The following is a 24116-nucleotide window of genomic DNA, read 5'->3' as shown; positions in this document are numbered from 1 at the left end:
TGGATGCAACAAAAGAATGAAAAACGTAAGACATGATTAAAATGCACAAAGTTTAGTAGCAAGGGGCCAGCAAAGGTGGATTTTAAGTGGGTCAATGTACTCATATCACTCCATTCCTTAAAAGCAATGGACCTCGGCACCTTCGGGGCCTCGGTCCATTACTTTTAAGGAATGGAGCGATACTCGTACATTAACCCTTACGTAATGCATAGGTAAAAGTTTATGGAACTTCGCCTCTATCTGGTGACGTCTGTTCGTAAGGGAAAAAATATCGAAAGTGACTTAAAACAACAGAGAAACAAAACACCCATAACAGTGTTGATTATCATTCAATACTTAACGTTTTATTGAAGTTATACATCCTTTAGAAATCTTTATAGCCATCTTTACGGGGAAATATCACGAAATTTAGGACTATCGTTTATCAATATCTAATCTGAGTGGAGCACAGCTCCTACTTTTACTAGTCGAGTGTTCGCTGAACAATTTTAGCTTTGAACTTGGGTAAAGTTAGCAAGTGAATGCTGTACAAATCATGCAACAAAATTCAGTGTTCAAATGTATGGTAACAATTAAAAATCTCAACAAGCTGAATGTTTGCTGTTAATAATTTTTCATGAAATAATATCAAAGATTTTTTGGATGCGTGCATCATTTTCAGGATGAGGTTTTGTGTTGAAACTGATTTCACAATGTTGATTATATCAAGTAGAGATGAAATCTTTACATCTTAGTCTCGGTAAATTTACCACATGCCCCAGAACTTAATGGAAACCTTACATACGATCCCTGTTCGCTTACTCTTAAAATATGAATGAATGCGTCTATTGAATACTACATGTATCTACATCATAAAGTCAATTTTAGAATCATAAATAAAAGGAAAGTCCAACAAAAGGTTGATTTTAAAATCACAAGAAAGAGCTGTTTTGTTTGGGAGGGGGGCATTTCTGGGGAGTGCAGCCTGACCAAAACGCATTTGGTGCATTCTATACCAATATAATTCTGGGTACTGTCTACACAAAATGTAGTTAGTCTGATCTAACGTTTTCAGTTTTGATAATTAAACTTCCCGATATTTACAGATACTCTCTTATTTTTCATTTACTAATGGACTTTCGCTGTGGCAACCCTCCAGTTTATTCTCTTTACCGATACGTCATTGACTGTTTCCTTCATTGACGAAAAATCAGGATCCACTGACTTGACGGTAGTGTTGTATGTCGAATTTCTGTTTTACGTTTTTAGTTGAACACATTGTTTGAAATACTGTACAACAGTCTTTGAAGCATCGCTGATAATGTGGATGTCGGTGTTGTGAACTGTTTCATCAAAATTGAGATCGCGATTTATGCTCATTAAAGGACGCGCTTCCTGTGTCCTAAGATACAAGTATCTGATCTTGTTCAGATCGTAAACTGTATACAGGAAAACGCTCGCTTTAAGGCAGTGGAATTTCATTTCGTTTGATACGCGCTTTTTGGCATTGGGAGAGTCTATCGAACTTGGCCCCAATGACATTTAGATCCAGTATGCGATGAATGACGCGAAAATTAAACGATACATGTGTATGTTTAAACGTTTTCTTGGAGAATTGATCTACAAATATAGCTCTGTGCCATTAGCATTTTTATTAAAGTCTTTTTATATGGCGTGTAAAACATATACATACACATGCATGTAGCTAAAACTAGTTTACCATATTACATGTATTTCTAAAAGGTTTATTATGATATGATTAACTACAGATTACTGGCTTACCTGTATATTGGTTATGGTTATTATGATATAGTTCTTTATAGTCTACAGTATCATATTTTAAAGGGTTTTGATAATATGGTTAACAATACTTTCCTATTTCTTTTAGTTATTATGATGATATAAGGCCTGTCCGCGGAGTAAAGCTCTAAAGATAACAATTGTGTGAAAGAGAAAAAGATAAAATCAGCAATAGAATAAAGGCAATCTCCACGTGCATTCACTGAAAATTCTGTGAGCCATATCGCACCGCCATTTATACCAACTTCACACTCAAGGATTTCTCTTACGAGTTCTTATGGATATCCGACTCGTAGTCAATCACAAGCATTCGTAAATCACTTGTCGGTATCCGTTAAAAACTCGTCACAACTCGCACACACTCGTAAGGATCCGTGAAAGTAGGGGCAAATTTTTTGACACGTCATCAAAAATTTCACGATTGTCAACAGATTTCATTTTCCGTAAATAACTTGTAACAATCCGTAAGTATCGTAAACCGGTCGCAAGAACACGTAAACTACTCGTAAGAATCCGTAAAACACTCGTAAAAAGGTTGGGTTTTTGGTTTTGTTACGAATCTTTGCGGTTAGTTTACGATATGTTACGGATAGTTTACGAGTTGTTTACGGATTATTACGAATGCCTAAGTGATATTTACGATTTCATTCACGTTGGGTTACAATCGCTTTACAGATTGTTCAGAGCCATTACGAGCGCTTTACGTATAGACACGATTACTTAAACTTTATGATTGATACCACCTTCACACTCACGGATTTTTCTTACGAGTCCTCACGGATCTCTGACTCGTAGTCAATCGCAAGCATTCGTAAATCACTCGTCGGTATCCGTGTCTAAATCGTAACAATCCGTGTACTTTTACGGATTTGTGGAATACGTAAGGATCCGTAAGAAGAATTTGTGAATGTGAAGGCACCATAAATTCAACGGTATCCTTGGCTGTCTCCGTGCTAATTCGTACGAAGCAGAGTTTATTCAAAAGCCTCTACAGGAGAAAAAAAATATCTTACTGTGGCCTTCAACTCGACATATAGATTTATCTATCAATAATAATAATTTTCATTCATATGTCGATTCGATATATCCCTGTGAACTCAAATTAAAAAACACCACAGAGTCGTCCACTTCTGCTTCATACTTAGATATTTTATTGAAAATAGTTATTAACGGCAAACTAATAACTCAACATTATAACAAATGGGAGATTATTTCAGCTTCTCCATTAATAAATTCCCATATATATGTAGCAATATTCCATTATCACCTGCATATGGTGTTTATATTTCTTGATTAGATACACAAGAGCTTGTTCTGCATATGATCAGATTTTTGATCGCGACAGGCTACTAACAACCAAGTTGATATTATAGGGGTTTCAACATTTTCGTTTAAAGTAAGCATTTTGCAAATTCTATGGTCGTTATAACGATCTAGTTTGGTATTACAACCTATCATTGGATAAAATGCTATCTAACGTTTCATACCGATCGTTAGACCGTTCTTGGAACACTGATTTTGACTAAGGATTACTCCGTTTACCATATCAAGATATAGGGTTCACAGAGGGTGTGACCGGTCGATAGGGAATGTCTACACCTTCTAGGCACCTGATCCCACTTCTGGTATATCCAGGCGTTCGTTTGCCCAACCCTTTATTTTGTATTCCTTGTAAGATTGATCACTGTTCGTTACCTTCACTTTTCACAAAGAGTTCCGAGTAATTGATTCATTAATTTAGTAATTGCTTCAACTTTTATTCTAGTTTCAAATTTGACTGCCAAAAAGAAAAAAAATACTGGTGTGCAATGTTTAACTATTCAATTTATTCAAAATTTACTGTAACCGCCGTAAAATGGCTGAAATATTGTCAAAACGACGTAAAACCGTAATCAATCAATATTGTAACAGGTGTTTTCAGCAAATTATTGTGTTGAAAACAGTACTTCGACTAAATACACAACCTAGTAAAGGAGGTTATGTAAATGAACTTAATCGGTACTTAATCGAAAAACCACGTAGAGAAAACAAATAAAATGTTTAGAAAGGAACTCCACAAAGATTTTTGATGAGCACACAAGATTTTTTATACCTTCTTCCGTATTTTTAAAATATGAATTTACGTCGATTGAACTATATTTCCCGCGTTAAATGAATAGGCGGATCAAATACCGAAAGTCTTGATCCGTATGTAAATGTACCGAAACATCTAGGGAAGCAATATCCAATTGTGACATTACATGCTTTAGCATCCCCTCTAGCCTCAGTGATACACCTACACACACACTTTGATATTTGGATGTTACTGAGCGTCTAGCAACAGATCAATTTCAAAATATAATATACAAGTGAGAGAGTATTTCTAATTTACCGTACTTCATGGAAATGATTTTCATTTGTGACACGCCAATGAACATTTCATGCTTCGCTCGGTCCAAAGGTCACGCATTTATAACATTCTATAGTTTATTGTACTATTTCTAGTTAGAATTATCATGATATAGTTTACTGTATTATTCATGCTACAGTGAATATAAGATAGTTACATGTAACTATATATCACGTGAATTCTTTTTGGTGATTTTTAATGATATATTTAATTATAGCTAGGGTTATTATGATATAGTTTACTGTAGGTTATCATGATATATTTAACTATAGCTAGAGTTATTATGATATATTTAACTATAGCTAGGGTTATCATGATATATTTAACTATAGCTAGGGTTATTATGATATAGTTTACTGTAGGTTATCATGATATATTTAACTATAGCTAGGGTTATCATGATATAATTAACTATAGCTAGGCTTATTATGATAAAGTTTACTGTAGGTTATCATGATATATTTAACTATAGCTAGGGTTATTATGATATAATTAATTATAGCTAGGGTTATCATGATATAATTAACTATAGCTTTTTGGTGATTTTTAATGATTATTATGATATATTTAACTATAGCTAGGGTTATCATGATATATTTAACTATAGCTAGGGTTATTATGATATATTTAACTATAGCTAGGGTTATCATGATATATTTAACTATAGCTAGGGTTATCATGATATAGTTTACAATAGCTCGGGTTATTATGATATATTCAACTTTAGCTAGGGTTATTATGATATAATTAATTATAGCTAGGGTTATCATGATATAATTAACTATAGCTAGGGTTATTATGATATAGTTAACTATAGCTAGGGTTATTATGATATAGTTAACTATAGCTAGGGTTATCATGATATATTTAACTATAGCTAGGGTTATCATGATATAATTAACTATAGCTAGGCTTATTACGATAAAGTTAACTATAGCTAGGGTTATTATGATATAGTTAACTATAGATAGGGTTATTATGATATGATTAACTATAGCTATGGTTAATATGATATAATTAACTATAGCTAGGGTTATTATGATATAGTTAACTATAACTCGGGTTATTATGATATATTTAACTATAGCTAGGGTTATCATGACATAGTTTACAATAGCTCGGGTTATTATGATATATTCAACTTTAGCTAGGGTTATTATGATATATTTAACTATAGCTAGGGTTATCATGATATAGTTAACTTTAGCTAGGGTTATTATGATATATTCAACTTTAGCTAGGGTTATTATGATATAGTTTACTGTAGGTTATTATGATATATTATACACCTATTTGGTGGCTATTCGGACAATAGCAAGTTTATTGTCCCCCAAGACAACAACATTTCTCAAGGCGCAACCGAGGGACATAGTTGCTTTCGAGGGGGACAATAAACTTGTTATTGTCCGAATAGTCAGTAAATAGGTGTTTTATTATACCGAAGTAGACTTTACTTGTGTCAGACATACCAAAGTGAAGTAAACTAACATTCGGCATTAGCCTAGATGGAATCGACCGAGGTAGGCCTAATCCGAGTGGTAAACTAATTAGAGTTATCAGACTTTGACGTCACAAAAAAGAAAACGCGGGAAAATATAGTATCCGGTAAATAGTTTCGAGACTATTTCCTTAGGGCGAGATAGTTCAGAAACTATTTTACGGCTAGCGTTATCCAAAAGAAATAGCAAATTTATTCACCTAACATTTATATAGCAAAAACATTCTGAGGTATAATAATTAACTATAGCTAGGGTTATCATTATATATTTAACTATAGCTAGGGTTATTATGATATATTTAACTATAGCTAGGGTTATTATGATGTAGTTAACTATAGCTCGGGTTATTATGATAATTTAACTAAAGCTAGGGTTATTATGATATATTTAACTATAGCTAGGGATAGTATGATATAGTTACCTATAGCTAGGCTTATCATGATATAGTTAACTATAGCTAGGGTTATTATGATATAGTTAATTATAGATAGGGTTATTATGATATATTTAACTATAGCTAGGGTTATTATGATATATTTAACTATAGCTAGGGTTATTATGATGTAGTTAACTATAGCTCGGGTTATTATGATAATTTAACTAAAGCTAGGGTTATTATGATATATTTAACTATAGCTAGGGATAGTATGATATAGTTACCTATAGCTAGGCTTATCATGATATAGTTAACTATAGCTAGGGTTATTATGATATAGTTAATTATAGATAGGGTTATTATGATATATTTAACTATAGCTAGGGTTATTATGATATAGTTAACTATAGCTAGGGTTATTATGATATAATTAACTATAGCTAGGGTTATTATGATATAGTTAATTATAGATAGGGTTATTATGATATATTTAACTATAGCTAGGGTTATTATGATATAGTTAATTATAGCTAGGGTTATTATGATATAATTAACTATAGCTAGGGTTATTATGATATAGTTAATTATAGCTAGGGTTATTATGATATAATTAATTATAGCTAGGGTTATTATGATATAGTTTATTGTAGGTTATTATGATATATTTAACTATAGCTAGGGTTATTATGATATAGTTACCTATAGCTAGGCTTATCATGATATAGTTAACTATAGCTACGGTTATTATGATATAATTAATTATAGCTAGGGTTATTATGATATAATTAATTATAGCTAGGGTTATTATGATATAATTAATTATAGCTAGGGTTATTATGATATAGTTTATTGTAGGTTATTATGATATATTTAACTATAGCTAGGGTTATTATGATATAGTTAACTATAGCTAGGCTTATCATGATATAGTTAACTATAGCTAGGGTTATTATGATATAATTAATTATAGCTAGGGTTATTATGATATAATTAATTATAGCTAGGGTTATTATGATATAATTGATTATAGCTAGGGTTATTATGATATAATTAATTATAGCTAGGGTTATTATGATATAGTTTATTGTAGGTTATTATGATATAGTTAACTATAGCTATGGTTATTATGATATAGTTAATTATAGCTAGGGTTATTATGATATAGTTAACTATAGCTCGGGTTATTATGATATAATTAACTATAGCTAGGGTTATTATGATATAGTTAACTATAGCTAGGGTTATTATGATATATTTAACTATAGCTAGGGGTAGTATGAAATAATTAACTATAGCTAGGGTTATTATGATATATTTAACTATAGCTAGGGTTATTATGATATAGTTAACTATAGATAGGGTTATTATGATATAGTTAACTATAGATAGGGTTATTATGATATAATTAACTATAGCTAGGGTTATTATGATATAGTTAACTATAGCTAGGGTTATTATGATATATTTAACTATAGCTAGGGGTAGTATGAAATAATTAAGTATAGCTAGGGTTATTATGATATATTTAACTATAGCTAGGGTTATTATGATATAGTTAACTATAGATAGGGTTATTATGATATAGTTAACTATAGCTAGGGTTATTATGATATAATTAACTATAGCTAGGGTTATTATGATATAGTTAACTATAGCTAGGATTATTATGATATATTTAACTATAGCTAGGGCTAGTATGAAATAATTAACTATAGCTAGGATTATTATGATATATTTAACTATAGCTAGGGTTATTATGATATATTTAACTATAGCTAGGGTTATTATGATATAATTAATTATAGCTAGGGTTATTATGATATAGTTTATTGTAGGTTATTATGATATAGTTAACTATAGCTAGGGTTATTATGATATATTTAACTATAGCTAGGGTTATTATGATATAGTAAACTATAGCTAGGGTTATTATGATATAATTAATTATAGCTAGGGTTATTATGATATGATTAACTATAGCTAGGGTTATTATGATATATTTAACTATAGCTAGGGCTAGTATGATATAGTTAACTATAGATAGGGTTATTATGATATAGTTAACTATAGCTCGGGTTATTATGATATATTTAACTATAGCTAGGGTTATTATGATATAGTTTATTGTAGCTTATTATGATATAATTAACTATAGATAGAGTTATTATGATATAGTTAACTATACATAGGGTTATCATGATATATTTAACTATAGCTAGGGTTATTATGATATAGTTAACTATAGCTAGGGTTATTATACACCTATTTACTGGTTATGAGGACAATATCAAGTTTATTGTCCCCCAAGACAGCAATTATTTCCCGAGGTGCAGCCGAGGGAAATAGTTGCTGTTGAGGAGGACAATAAACTAACTATTGTCCGAATAGTCAGTAAATATGTTTTTATGATACTGAAGTAGACTTTACTTGTGTCAGACATACCAAAGTGGATTCGGCATTAGCCTAGATGGAATCGACCGAGGTGATCCGAGTGGTATGGTTATAGTATATAAACCTAATTTTTTTCTGTGATTGAAATAGTAAATCATAATTTTGCAACAAAAAAATTGGACACCAAAAATGAGAGCTAGTATAACTTTAATATCACCGTGTTCGCGATTTAACAGCGATTACTGTAATACGATAACGGATGCGTTCTGAAAATATCCAATAGTATCCTGTTAAAGTGTATCTATAAAATGAAAACGACTAGCGCTGTTGTTTTTCATCTAGAAAGCTAGGTGGAGAGTAATTGCATTGCGTGAATTTGAAATGTATTTCATAGGATATTGAATTTGAAACATAACGGTACTAGTCTCAGAGTAGGCGAGTTCATCGTTGTCGTTATAAAAAATAGTCATTGACTGCAAAGTGTTTCATTTATCTGTAGTCGTAAAGGGCACGTCATATGATTCATTCCTTCTTGGTTGTCTTTTGTCAGGAAAGCAACAGTATTAATGAATCGTTAACATAAAAACAAGTGATATGACACCCCATCTCCCCCTTAAACTTATTTTTTATCATAAAACCGAAGTGTGTGGCGCCATCTTAAGAACAGACAATGAATCTAGTAAGTGATAGAGTGCAGTGAACGCTCAGTCTAAAACATTGTTGAGCGATATGTTATCTGCATTTAAAGAATAACCCTTTTTCAAAGATATATAATGTACGAAAAATCGTGCTTCATGCCATTTGTCTCATCCAACTTGTACTTTTACACGAAGCTTTCCATTTGATCTCCTGTGGGGGCAGAGTTGATCTCCTGCACTGAAAACGTAAGTTTATCACTATTACCCCCAAAATTAGTCATTTTGATTTTCTTGCAGTTAGTCAAAATGATGTATCTATGTCATTTTGACTATATGAAAATAATCGCACTGACTGATATAGGTGGTCATATTGACTTTAAAGAATAGTAATCATGACTTGGGTGGTTGGGTTAATTTTGACCATCATTGTCGTCATATTGACAGTAGCAGTAGTTAATCTGACATATTTTCTATTCAAAATGACTGTCCTTTAGTCATACATTTAATCACAATGAAATTATTTAAAATCAAGATGACTGATCTACATCAGTTGCCGTCTTTACTTCAGCTGCAAGTTACATTTTGTAACAAAAAACGGTACAACATAAAACCAAAACTTGGCCAACATTTTAATTTATTGTCAAACAAAAATGGACATGAACAAATTCAACAGTAAAATTTCACATTGCCCAATTTAATTTGAATCCTTGGACATGCATGTTCTATTTTCACCAGACCAGGTATTGACCTGCAAGTACAAATAAAAACAATATAAATAAAACTGGCATATCAAATTCAGTGAGTGTGTTACAGTATCGTTTCAATGGAATACCAAAACTTATTTGGCGTGTCTGTAACACATGAAATAGATTACTTGGGAAAACCCCACACAACATTCCTTATGAAAACGAATAAAATTCATTCAAGAACGTTCAGAAATTTTGGGGTTTTGTTTTTTGTTTTTCTCCCTCAAGATACCATGAATATAACCATATTATTAACGAGGGAACGTGTGGATACTTTTAAACAAATGTAATTTATCACGTAAAACTACTTTTCAGCATCTTTCTTTAATAATGTATTCATATAAGACTAACAAAGAACAAAATAATACTTACTCTCATCGCCTGTCGTTCCCTGGAAATATGGCTGCTGCATGACGCTATTTTTCTTGCCGAATAATTTAATATCGATGATGTGCTACACAGCCAGACTGACGATATAGATGGTCCATACACGGTTTGACTACCAAGACACTGTCAAGTGACTAATCATCTTGTCATAATGACCACTTTAGGTTTTCAGTGCATGTGGGGGCAGATTTGATTTCCTGTGGGGGCAGAGTTGATTTCGTTTTAGATTACCCGTGTATTACATGATGTAGTTTGTGAGTAATAGTTACGATCTTGAGTACATCGTTATTTAATGTTATATGGACTACTCAGCTCAATTTGCTTATTGATTTAATGCCCTTTATATTGACAAAATTGTTTGCTATATATCTTCATTGTTTTCCTATATAAAACTAATACGATTTAGAACCAACATTTTAACTGTTAAATCAACTCTCACACTTGTAGTATAGTTTACAAACTGTTGACCGGGCAATAGTCTGCCTTATTTCCATTGGCTACGCAAATCACGTGATTCTCGGCCTGCTGCTTTGTTTACGTAATGATGAGGTTCAGTGATTTAAGTGATAATGAAATACAGAATTTATTAGATGAAACGCTAAGCAGGGATATGAAAAAAGTAATGACTGATTATGAATTCGGATACTGAGTCGAGAAAACATGTGCATCTCGTAAAAACAACCTTTAAAAAATGAAGGTGTATAACAAAAGGATTTTAGACTGTGTCCTCGGACAACAGCTGTTTTGTTTGACCCTCGAACGGATCTGTTGCCCTCAGCCTACGGCTTTGGGCAACAGATCCGTCCTCGGGTCAAACAAAACAGCTGTTGTCCTCGAACCCAGTCAATAACTGTATAGTATTGATTTGTATTACCACGGCCAACAAAAACTATAAGTATACATGGTTTAACGTTAGCCATCATAGAAAACGATTGATTGATCCACTCCGTGATATTTTAGCCATGTTTCGACTGTTAATGACTGGCTACTGCTATATAGACGGTATATCACGTGATATCCGGTAGACAGTCAGTGTGCAACTGTAAGTACCACAAATTTAGATATATGCTTAACACTCGGGGTCGTAAAAATAGCAGTGAGTGGTATTTAAACGCTAAACTGGTACCCTGTTGACCTCGCTTCTCTTGTGTTTGTGTGTAGCACCAATCAGCGAACATTATTCAGATTCTATCGTGCCAAAGGTTACTTATCCTTGTCACAGTACGGAAAGAACAAGGTATGATTGTGTATATAAAAAGGCCAAAACAATTCTCTGCTTTAAATGTAATTTGAATTAATAACTTGATTTGTGTTTTAAGTAATATATGCCAAGTATACTATATCAATTGAATTAAAGTTGTTGCTTATTTGATAGCATTATTACGTCATGAATAAGACTTTTCCCGCCTTTTTTCAAGAAGAGCTTGATAACTGTTAAATTTCATCCTGATTATTGCTTAATAAGAAAAGGTGTACCCATCCGTCGAGCAAAATGAAATTAATATATATTGTGTATCAATAGAAGATGAAAAATATATTTGAATATAAATTGCTCGACGCATGGGCTGTATGTTTTCTGAAAGGAAAACCCCTTGAATTTGTGAATTTTTTATTGATTTTGGCATTTTTGCAATTTTTTGCAACTTCATATGTCGTATAACATAAAGCAATTTTTCGATCAAAATAAACATAGTTTGGGTTTGTTTATATGTTCCTTATTTGAATGCCAGATTTTGGGACTCCTACTGAAATCATCCATTTTCTGGGCCGGATGACTGTAGAAACTGTACCTGCTTCTTTAACGTCTACCTTCTACGAACTAAAATAAAAATCACACACAATTCAATATACATAGCTACTGTTATACTTGTACATAAGAAGAAAACTGTATGCTAGTGTAACGTGTAGTGGTCACCCAGCCAAGTGCTGATCACGTTCGTCGTTGCTTAACTTGTGCGATTAAGAGAGACACTCTACCACATCACTACAAAAGCTAGCTCTCTAGCGAGGCAGTATAAGTTCCCTCTTATACTGATCGCTACAGTAGTAATGTTAAGATTAACTGAAAATTTATACAAGAGAGTAAATACATAGGATTAAAGGCACTATTGATCATCATATCTTTTTCTCTATAGAATCGTCTCCTGCAAACATGCGTGAGGGCGCAGTCGACGTATTCGTTTTTGTCAGACGGGTTACGATAAAACCAGAAAGGACACGATATATCAGACGGGTTAAGATAAAACCAGAAAGGACACGATATATCAGACGGGTTACGATAAAACCAGAAGGGACACGATATATCAGACGGGTTAAGATAAAACCAGAAAGGACACGATATATCAGACGGGTTACGATAAAACCAGAAAGGACACGATATATCTATATCTCTAGTGTTAAAGAATAAAAATTGTAGACCTCGGGTCATTATAAATATGATCAGTGTAAAAATACTTAATTTCATGGAATTTCTTTATTACTCTCCTGATAGGTCTATTGAAACCAGTTCTACCCCGAAACATTAAATGATTTGGCTCTAATTGTAATGCTGGCGGAAATCAAGATTGCCGCAGTAACATTCTCTCATTGGGTGTAGCAAGACGAGGATTGTTAAAGATTATTAATGAAAAACTGACAAGGATGGCAGATAAATATTAATCCATTTATGAAAGAATCAGATAGATGAATGTCGCACGTCCATTTTACTGTTTACTTTAGTTTTTGCTGTGTTAATGTATTCATCACTTATCTTTTTTTTCGCGAATTTACAATCTCTGAGACGACTTTATTTGATTTTATTGGTAGCATGGCATCGTTTATGTGTATGGTTGTTTTATGTGCCTGATTCCATTAAACAAATACTTTGTATACCGCTACTGTCACACCATGACTAGTTTGATTAGTGAGCCAGGAAGCTACGCAAGTTCTTGTGTTTATTAACAATACATGCCACAAACCTATTTAATGAATTACAGTCTTGCATGTTAGTATCAAATGAATATTCATAATGAAAAATATCCCTAAATTGTAAAATCATCAGCTAAATTATAACAGAATATGACAAGAGTAAACCCAGTGATTAAAGTGGTTCGAATTGGAATTCTGTATTATTATCAACTCGTATATATATTTTTAAAGGGACATTAACTGTGAAAGTTTTTCTCAAAATCTCTCAATGGCATAGGAATATATATTAATGACTGCTTTGAGGTTAAAAAGTGTTTGAAATAATTAAGTACTGGTGTTAATACTGAACTATATAATATAGAGCAAATTTCATTACATTCAATTTTTGGTCACAAAATGAGAGCTTATAAAAACGAGTGATAGTGATTGTTATTGGACTACAGTGTGTTAAACTTCCTGAATTCGTTCAACGTTTCCATCGCATGTACTTGTGTCATAAGTTACAAAATACACGTCTGGGGATATAGATATTGACAATATATTGGATGAGACGGGGACGGTAAAATCTTGTATATTCATAGCATTTTGTTTAAACAATCCCTCCGCCACAAAATATAATCCTTTCTTAACTCTTTCAAAATTTGAATTCACATAAAACCTTTCAACAAGGTAGGTTGAAGTAATAAATGTATAATATGTATGGACCAATAAAATAAATATTGAACCAGTACATGCACCTACACAATGGTAGCCTCATGCGCGGTTATGCTTTAAAGCTGAGGAGCTAACTCCCTTGATGTTTATATTTAGCAAGATTTCATCATTGTATTGAATTAATCAGTTAATTTTTGGTTCATTGATTTATTTATACATTTTGTATATTATGAAAAAGGTGAAGATAATAAACATTGATTAATCTCATCAATCCTATGAGGAATATAAAATTGAGATTAGGGTAAACACGGGTCCCAGAGGGGAGATCAGGTGCCTAGGAGGAATACTCACCAGCATACCTACTGTGAGCCCTCTCTTTTGAACAGAAAAAACCCTGAGTAATCCGTAGTCAAAATCAGTAGGTTGGTTGGTTGTATATTGTTTAACGTCCCTCTCACGAATCTTTCATTATATGGAGATTAGGTAAAGAACGGCCTAACAATGGGTATCAGTGACATCAGACAGTATTTGACCTAATGACAGATTGTATTTGCAAATGAGATAGATATAGCGATCAAAGAATTTGCGAAATGTTAATTTTAAACTAAACTGTTGAAATCCCTGGTACATCAACTTATTTGTCAGCAGCCTGCCTCGGTTTAAAAAATCGATCATCCGTGGAACATGCTTTTGCGTGTTGAATCACACCGGAATAGCATACCTCATCCTTTTCGTTTGCGGAGGTGTGTATGTGTGTTATAATAGGTGCTACAGTTTTTGTTTCATTAGATGTATGCAAAACAGAAGCAACTCTTGATTGTATCAAATCGTAGAAAGCATTACAAATGAATGTAAAGAATTAATAGGTATATCCAGAATATAACTACTTTACTCTTATTTGATGATGAACAGACTTGAGTACATATTTAAAAGAGAAGCTACTCCAATTTAATGTGATTGTGTGACGTTTTTACGCCGATCTGGTCGTATTTTGGCTACAAATTGATAAATCTGCATGAACCAATTTTGGAGTCTGTGACACTCGCAGTGGGCCCACTCTATCTATCTATCTATCTATCTATTGTCTATCTATCTATCTATTATCTATCTATCTATCTATCTATCTATTATATCTATCTATCTATCTATCTATTATCTACCTATCTATTATCTATCTATTATATATCTATCTATCTATCTATTATCTATCTATCTATCTATCTATCTAATTAATCTTATCTACCTAACATTCACACAATTGAAGATTCTCAGAAATGCATGAATATAAAGTTTATATATACCTACAACATAGTATGCTCAAAGCTGACCACCAACTTTTATAATGGAGTCTTTTCTCCAGATCTTATGAGAAGTGTAAAGACACAAAATAGGCTGCTTCCAACTGTATAGATCTTTTCTTGATTTCTAAAAATAGCGGCTATTTCAAGCTGCATAATGACAAATCTCAGAAATTTGCATAGCAAGAGCTGCTCCAAGTTATAAAACGACAATTTTATAGATATCTGTAAAATAGAAACTGGTTAATGTTTTTCCATCTGTTTCCTTTGACAATCTTTAATTAGAATTTATATTGGTCTGTTTCTGTTTGTTCTATCTGCCCAGATGTCATATATTTATCTTAATGTCATACATGCAGCAGTAGAAAGTAGCATGTGTGTTCATTTTACTTCCGGTAACATGTCAGGCTTTAATTTACTTAATCTGATCCTGTAATTCGTATCCATGGGCGAAGATCTTATCAACGAAAATTGATGACAACCAAAATTGTTTATTTAAATGACTAGAAATATGAAGAAACTCCTTGGTTGATCTTCCGTGACTCCTCATTTTAGCTTATCTAACGCATTTGGCAGACAATCTATAAAGACCGCACGGTTTACAAGCCCAGTAATCGGGTTTACAATCCCTCCGTCTTCAAATTAATTTCGTTAAATTTGATCCAATATGAGGGGTACTGAAGTTAGAGATATCTTTTATGGATTCTTTACAGCGGGACTAATGAAATCTGCTGAGTTATGCTGTGGAACGTTTATGCAATTACCGATGTTATAGTTCCATATGTGTTCGCTTTTGCAGAAATTTTTACACCATAAAATGAGAACTTTTGAATCTCTGCTGACGCAGAAAATACATCTGACAACCGCATAGAGCTCTTTGAGTACCAATTTCTAGTGAGTCAAACATTTGACAATCTATAATTGGATGTCACAAATTATAACACACTAACTTAATTGACCAACTGTAAACTATTCAGAATAAAAGTCAAACTTCTAAAAACCCAGTTTTACTCTCATATATACGATTTGTCCGTTCTTAATATCTTCCCACACTCATTGTAGACTCTATATATACGATTTGTACTGTGATAGATAGCACTATTCAAAATGTCATCTTCAGCTTTTTTGCAAGAGAACTTCATGACAACATTTTGGATATTCTGTTTTAAATATCAGTACCATAGTGTGCACTTTTATAAGCACAGTCTAGACACTCCTTCCGGAGGGAGCATTGTCACTATTCAGACAAAGTAGATGCACCATATGTGCATTTACAAATGTACTTTCTTCAAGTAGGACAGGAAGCTATGTGTATTACACTTTCTTACTTAGAATTGTAACACTTAAAGAGGTCCGCACCTGAGATTTGGAGCAATGTCAGTTATTTGAAAAGTGTATTTTTGATTTCTACATTGAAGGGGAATTAGTAAATTAAAAAGAACTGGGGTCGCAATGCTTGTTATTGAGCTACAGTGTTCTCAACATGACCTTTCAGCACTTGAAATTGACTCACGATTTATAAAATTAAACTTGATTTGTCTATTGGTGTCAACACACATTAAGCAACACAAATCAATCTTTACATAACATAGATAAATAATCATGTCTTCTAACAATAAAGATTTTTAAAAAGTTTAATACAAGTAATGGAAGTAAATAATGAGTTGTTTGCACTTGATATACGAAAAACTTCATGATATCAAATTTGAGATAGAGTTTAAAAGGACACATTACATGTAAGAGTTTTGCCAATTTCTAAAATTTCACATAATTTTCAAGGGTTTGTCTTAAAATTTAAAATAAATCTAAAAAAGTTAGGGTTAGAGTTAAATTTTTTAAATCATTGGCAAAAATACTGAATTTTTATACAAACTTTCGAGTAAATTAATTAAAACTTTTCTAAGAATTTGTGTTCTGTTTCGAAAAAAATATAAATGAAATTAATAGATTACAACATTTGACCTAGTTCCAAGTCTCAACTACTTGTATCATAAATTATAAAACTGAAATACACGTATAGGAGTATAAACATAGACGATATATTGGATGAAACAGACGCTGTAATACCACATTCTCTACCCAGAGTTCCGTGCGCTACTCGCACTATAAACTGTACCTCTATCAACGCTCAATTTACAGGTTGCTTGATTGGTCTTTTCATTCATCAATGGTCATGTAATCATAGGAGGTGACGTTAATGCCAGACATAGGTCATATCAATTTTTTTTATGTGAACAAGTGAAGATAACGAATAGTGATCAATATCAAATCCTGTAAAAGATACAAAATCTAGAGATGTTCAAACACGGACCCCTGGACATACCAGAGGTGGGATCAGGTGCCTAAGAGGAGTAAGCATCCCGTTTATCACCCCATTCACCGTGAGCCCTTATCTTGATCAGGTAAACGGAGTAATCCGTAGTACAAATCAGCTTGTAAAGAACGGTCTAACAGTTGGTATGACACACGTCAGACAGCATTCAACGGTTAAAATATGTAGGTTAAAATAACTTACATTATTCATATGCAGAAAACCGGGTACATGTAAATTGCGAAACGAAACGAAATCTACCGAAACGAAACCTAACGAAACGAAACAGATTGTATATGTATAACCGAACTTTTTAAATTATAATAATTAAAAATGGTATCTTAGGCGCCAGTGAAAGTTACCACATATAAATAAAATTCGCCTCCCCTTTGATGTAGGCTTTGAGCTTGACTGATACAAAGTTTTAAAAGTTGGAAAGGGGGGGTGGAGTAAGCACAAAGTACATATCCGAAGTTGATTAAATACCATGTGAAATTAGTTTCGGATCAAAAAATTTCAGAACGGAGGGTTACAGTCTCAGAGGTCTATGGAAACATACTAAACGAGGGGTGGGGTCACCGGCGTTGGATCCGCCTTTGGGTATAGATACATTGTTTGAAGAAGCTGGTGTCTGAGAAAGTTGAAAGCAGGAAGAGCTCTTAACCTCTTACTTTATCTCTAACTGCTGAGGTGCGAGTACTTTCAATAATGAAAAAAAATTAAATAGTATACCATATTTTATGAATGCAATTCGGTAAGATATATATACATGTATTATTAAAAATTATTATTGATATGTAGTGAGTCTAAAGATAACTCTATACATTTGCGGTGTTGCTAAGACGTGGAATTGAAAACGGGACGGAAAACGGAAATTGTTTTATGCAATAATATCAGGAGGAGGTCAGCATTTTGTAAAATCAAAAGACTTACGAACACGGGAAGCATAAATTACAAGGAGAACGGGAAGACATGCTCAGAATCACCCGTTTGATATACTACATACAAATACACAATATCCACATGTATACATAGATTTGTCTTTAGAGCTAAAAACACTGAAACATGTATTATGCTCAAACGCGGATCCAGCGCCGGCGACCCCACCCCTCGTTAAGTGTATTTCCCCAGACCTCTGACCCGTGAGACTGTAACCCTCCGTTCTGAAATTTATGGATCTGAAACTAATTGCACATGGTATTTAATCAACTTCGGATATGTACTTTGTGCTTACTCACCCCCCCCCCCCCCACTCCCCTTCCAATTTTTAAAATTTTGTATCAGTCAACAAACAGCGAAACCAGTCCTGAATTAGTAGCCAGTGTTTTTGCTTCTATGCTGATACACATGCTCCGCAAATTGAAGCTGCATTTCAGTGAAACACACAAAATTGAAAAAAAACTTAACTTACAACAACACTAGGACACATGTGCGAAATGACTCGATACCAATAGACAAGAACTATCACAAGCTATTGTCGCTTTAAGATCATGATAGACCTCTTGGGTTGACAAAATCCGCGCTTAACATTTTAAAGTTATTTATGCCGTAATCTTTGGATATTATAACGCCACATTTCTAAATATCCATGATCACGTGACTTTGCACGCGGAATTACGAAAGTCAACAATTACTTGACGACGTGAAAGCGTGGACGGCCTGCAGGCTGTTGACGGGGCACATTCTGCAATAGAAGACAGTCATACAGAAACAGAGTAGAGAGAACAACTTTAAGCAATGGAGGGGCTAAATTTCATGTTTAACAGGAAATCACCATTCAGTACGACTACATACTGTTAATCTCCCATGGTGTTTCTAATATTTTTCTCGTGCGCTTGCGCACACCCACCATTCCCTCATAAATATACATTAGAAAACCATTGTTTTCTCCTTACATTGATTAGACCAGTACGCCTTTATCAATATCCGTATATAATTTGTTGAAATTGTCAAATCGTGTTATTTTTCATAATTTATCATACTGACAACATTTTGGTCTGGTTTTTAACATCGAACAAAATACTGTTAATACGACACATGTGTATTCTATTGAAGAGCATGATTAACAACTGGCAAGATACAAAGTGGCTGTCTGGAAGAGAGGTACAATCGTACCTATCAATGTATAATGGTGATAACTAAGCTAACTGCATTCTCCTGAAAGTGATCGACCAATGTCGCTATTGTCAGGTTTTATACGTGACGTATGCATTCTTACGAATCTTTAAAGTTTAAAATATTAGCAAGTATGTATAAAGATGTGATATGTTAATGAAGTTGGTTGCATTTGATATGGAATCGTCAAAATGATACCATCTCCATAATTCCTAACATGGTCGCTCTTAAAGTTGTCTTCTGCATTGCGCTTAAAATATCTAACATGTACTGCTACAGTGTATATCTTTCTTGCAATATTTTATGAAAATGAAAGGAAAAGTGAGCAAGCTCACGTACCTACGTTCCAACATTGCTTGACAATGCCTCATCAAGATATAGGGCTCACGGCGGAAGGGGCCGGTTGACAGGGGATGCTTACTCCTCCTAGGCACCTGCTGTCCAGGGGTCCGTGTTTGCCTAACACTCTATTTTGTATTGCTAAAGGAATTATGAGATTGATCAGTGTTCGTTATTTTCACCTTTCATAATGAATGGTAATGCTATGCATTGCTGATCGGCAATCAGACAAAAATCATAACAAAATATTATTCATACATGTAACCGGATACACATAATTATACCCCACTCAACGAAGTTGTTGAGGGTGTAATGTTTTTTACCCGTCCGTCCGTCAATCAGTCCGCCTTCTTTCTTGTCAGCGAAACTCCTCTGAGACTGCTCAACAGAATTTCGTGAAACTTTGTAGTTTTTAAGGACTCACTGTGTAGATGTGTATATTCCCAGGAAATTCTGATTCAATACTTATTCTGGGAGATATACCCCTTTTGAACATAGAACTTACGCCAAAATATAATATTTTTAACAACTTGTGTCAAACCTTTATCACACCGAGTTCTTGATTGTATTTCTTAAGATTCTACAGCATTCCAAAGTTGTGGTAATTTACACTTGATCAATCTAATCTATTTTTAGACGACACTTATATTATATGAATGTTGATATTGAAATAAATATTTTTCAACAAAAATGTTTCCTTAAAATTCCGAAATATTTTTGAATTCAATTTTTATCCGATACTGAAAATATCCCTCTGTGGTGAACAAGAACAGCAGGTATCATTAGATTTTATGAACAACAAATAAATAAAGCCTCAGTCAGTATCATCAGACCCCATAGACCAATAATTATTAATGCGGACGGTAAATTTGTATCCTGGATTTTATTTTACGGCTTCAGAATTCATGACAATGTGTGCAAGGTTCCTAGATTAAACGATAAACAAACAATCGCATGCGCATACAATATCCGATTTAAACGGAAGTAACAGTTGTCGCAGGTTTAATTCATCATCTGCATTCCAGCGTTTAATGTGGTAGGAACGTGAGCATTAACAGCATTTTATTTTACTGTGCGGGGCATTGTTTCATTATGCGGTAACGTCCACAGTGGCACTATCTCACAGAATTCTATACTATCGTTTTCAGGATTTTTATGATATGCCAGATAATATCATCTGCGTGTTCTGTTCTATGAATTTTTTTTAAAGTTGGTAAAACAGCTGTACGTAAGCATTTTTTGTTATCAGTATGAAGAAGTCTACACTATAATCTATTTGTCGTATGATCCTCACCGGACTTGCACACGTGTGTTCACCTACATCTTAATGAAAATTTGCTATATATTCGATAGACAAAAATACTCATACATAGCTGGACATGTGGAAGTCAGATAGTATTGTAGTTTGATAATAATAAGTTTGATTATTGATTTCTTTAAAGAAAACACGCCTTTAAAAACATAATCCGGAATATTATGTAACTTAGAAATACAAACGCATTTAATTTCCTTTAATGAAAGGTGACGATTACGAACAGTGATCAATCTCATATACAAAATAGAGTTGAACAAACACGGACCTTTGGATATACAATGTACCAGAGGTGGGATCAGGAGAAGATAGCATCTTCTGTTGACCGATCACACCCACCGTGAGCCCTATACCTTAATCAGGTAAATGGGGGTAATCCGTAGTCAAAATCAGTGTGCCAAGAACGGCCTAACAATCGGTATGAAACATGTCAGACAGCATTTGACCCAATGATAGGTTGTATAGGCAAACTAAATCGTTATAACGACCATAGAGTTTGCCTGATCAAGATATAGGGCGCACGGCGGGTGTGACCGGTCGACAGGGGATGCTTACTCTTCCTAGGCACCTGATTCCACCTCTGGTATGTCCACAGGTCCGTTTTTGCCCAACTATCTAATTTGTATTGCTTATAGGAGTTATAAGATTGATCACTGTCCGTTATCTACGCCTTTCATCCTACGGTATTTTTTTCCTATAGAATAATGATGGGATATACAAGGACTAAACTCAATCCAGACTCCAAAATGATATTCGTCTTTGGAGCCATTTTTATAATTCTACAAACATGTAAGAGTTCAACTTTGAGCTATGACACAGGAAAAGGTCTCACCAGACACAGTCTGATTTTACTGGACTTTATTGTGCTCGGAGTTAAATGTTCACACTTTATGACAATGGGAGATCCAGGGCATATAATATTTAGTTTGTCTTTATCCGCAAAAACCTTAACCTTGGTCATAACATTTGAATGCGTGGTGATAGGCCTTCAAATTTGACATGTGTATACCTTGTGGCAAGGCCTTTCTTTGGGTACCAAAATGTTTAACCTTATGATATTGGAGTTTGACTTACTTTTGAAAAACTTTAACATACACCATAAGTTTTGAATGGTCAGTGATAAGGCTCTCATATTTCTCGTATGTATTCATTGTCACAAGACCTTAATTTGGGTACCAGAATTACTTTGCTCCAATACGGGGGCATCAGTGTTTCACAAACACATCTTGTTTGTATAATTGCAATGTGCTCAAGAATCTTTTGTATGGCTTTCAAAATTTTTCTTATGGCTTCTGCATCTGATCATTAATAATTGAGGATAATTATCCTTCAGATTTACTTTTACAAATAAATGATGTTCTTTTCTCCTGTAGTCCATACTTCCCCAGGGCTTTATTTGTATATTCTATTGATCAGGTAACCCATATGCACTCCAATACGGCATAGTATGTATTTCTATAGCCGCTTTGCTATAGAACGCGTTCCTACCACTAATTACATGTAATACTCAGGAACTTGTACTTATTTATGTGCCACAGGCAATCATATCACTTGGGTTCGAATTTACTAATTAAGAGTAAAGTTATAGAACTCTAAATATAGGGTACCCACGTTCGCCGATAAAAAAAAACCCCACAATAAACCAAATGATATAAAATTCTACTCTGTATTCTGCTATAATTACACATAATCTACACTACTACCAAAGATCATCCAGAAATTCCGTATATTTTCCAAGATATGCAGAAATGAATTCAGAAAATTGCCTATTATCTTTTGGTAGAATTTTAGCTGGGCCCTGGCACTGTACCACCAAAATAATGTTTGAGCATTGCAACAAGCTATTACATAGAATGTGCAACATTAGATATCATTTTAAAATTAAATTTCTTACCCCAACTTATAAAGTCCGTAATAGCTCTAAGTAACTGACAATTGTAAAACCGTCTGTACTTTCACTTTTAATAGCCACTTTGCCGGTGGCGCTAACTACCCAAATTAACATCATTTTTATAAATCGTCAAACACCTGTGTAAAGGTGATTTGGATAAAATAGGCATACTAAGACATTTATATTTTTATAAAGACTTGTTATTAGCAAACTTTATGTACTATAATGAATTATTAGTGATACAAATTAGGATTTGAGTATCTAAATCGTTAGGGGTTCACCTTTTTGGGGTAATTAGTCGCACCGGTCAAAATGGCTGTGATATGACCTAAAAGCGGAGGTCCCTTGTTGTGGCAGGCCAATGGCACGTTCAAGAACCCTCACTGTTACGGCCCCGAGTTCTAAGCTTAGGTCTAAATTTGTGGTACTTCACCTATAGCTGGTGACGTCTTAATATGAGTGAAAAATTCTTGAAGGGACGTAAAACAAACAAACAATACAATTATCAGTACAGCGATATATTTTGATGTATGTATTTACATTTCCATTTCCCCCCCTTTGATACCTTAGCAAAGCAAAGCATCGCAGTTCATACTCATGTATTCAAAAATGAAATTGATTTCTTTAGTAAATATTCAAGCTGAAAATGTGAAAAATTTGTCCAACATTTTGTCTGAAAATGCATTGATGCAAATTTTCATTTCTCGAGAGATACATAAAGAGCCTCGGAAATTTAGTCAGTTTGTGTGGCTTCCACGCGCAAAGGCACTTAAATATACTTGCCAAAATATAGATCAAATATCGGCGCAAATCCCTATATACCATCAATCAATCTTTTCAATAAAAAAAAAGTTAAAGCATTTTCTGTTGGTCTGTAATGGATGGACATCACACGTGTTGCAGTGATGTTGCACAGATTATCCATCATAGTTAAAGCACACTGAGGACCCCGTTGTCGTCTCGTATAAATTGTGGTAAATGTCATGTTCACAGTGGAGAAAAATGCAGGTATTTACTATTTCACAGCATTCAATCACTTGTCACGTGTCAAGAAAAGGAGAGTATCGCCAATGATACCAAACAG

General features: G+C 33.7%; 1 long non-coding RNA gene across 1 annotated transcript; it reads right to left on the bottom strand.

Annotated features, from left to right (window-relative positions):
• Positions 1-9687: 9687 nt before the first annotated feature.
• LOC125683617 (uncharacterized) lies at positions 9688-10369 on the bottom strand. The gene is made up of 2 exons (XR_007373038.2): positions 10191-10369; positions 9688-9820 (listed from the first exon to the last, which is right to left on the bottom strand). It is a non-coding gene; the product is annotated as an uncharacterized LOC125683617 (long non-coding RNA).
• Positions 10370-24116: the final 13747 nt, after the last annotated feature.

This window comes from Ostrea edulis, chromosome 6 (genome assembly GCF_947568905.1).
Source record: "Ostrea edulis chromosome 6, xbOstEdul1.1, whole genome shotgun sequence".
NCBI classification, from domain to species: Eukaryota; Metazoa; Mollusca; class Bivalvia; order Ostreida; family Ostreidae; genus Ostrea; species Ostrea edulis.
Note: the sequence above shows the minus strand (reverse complement) of the source record. Positions and strands in the feature narration are given on the sequence as shown.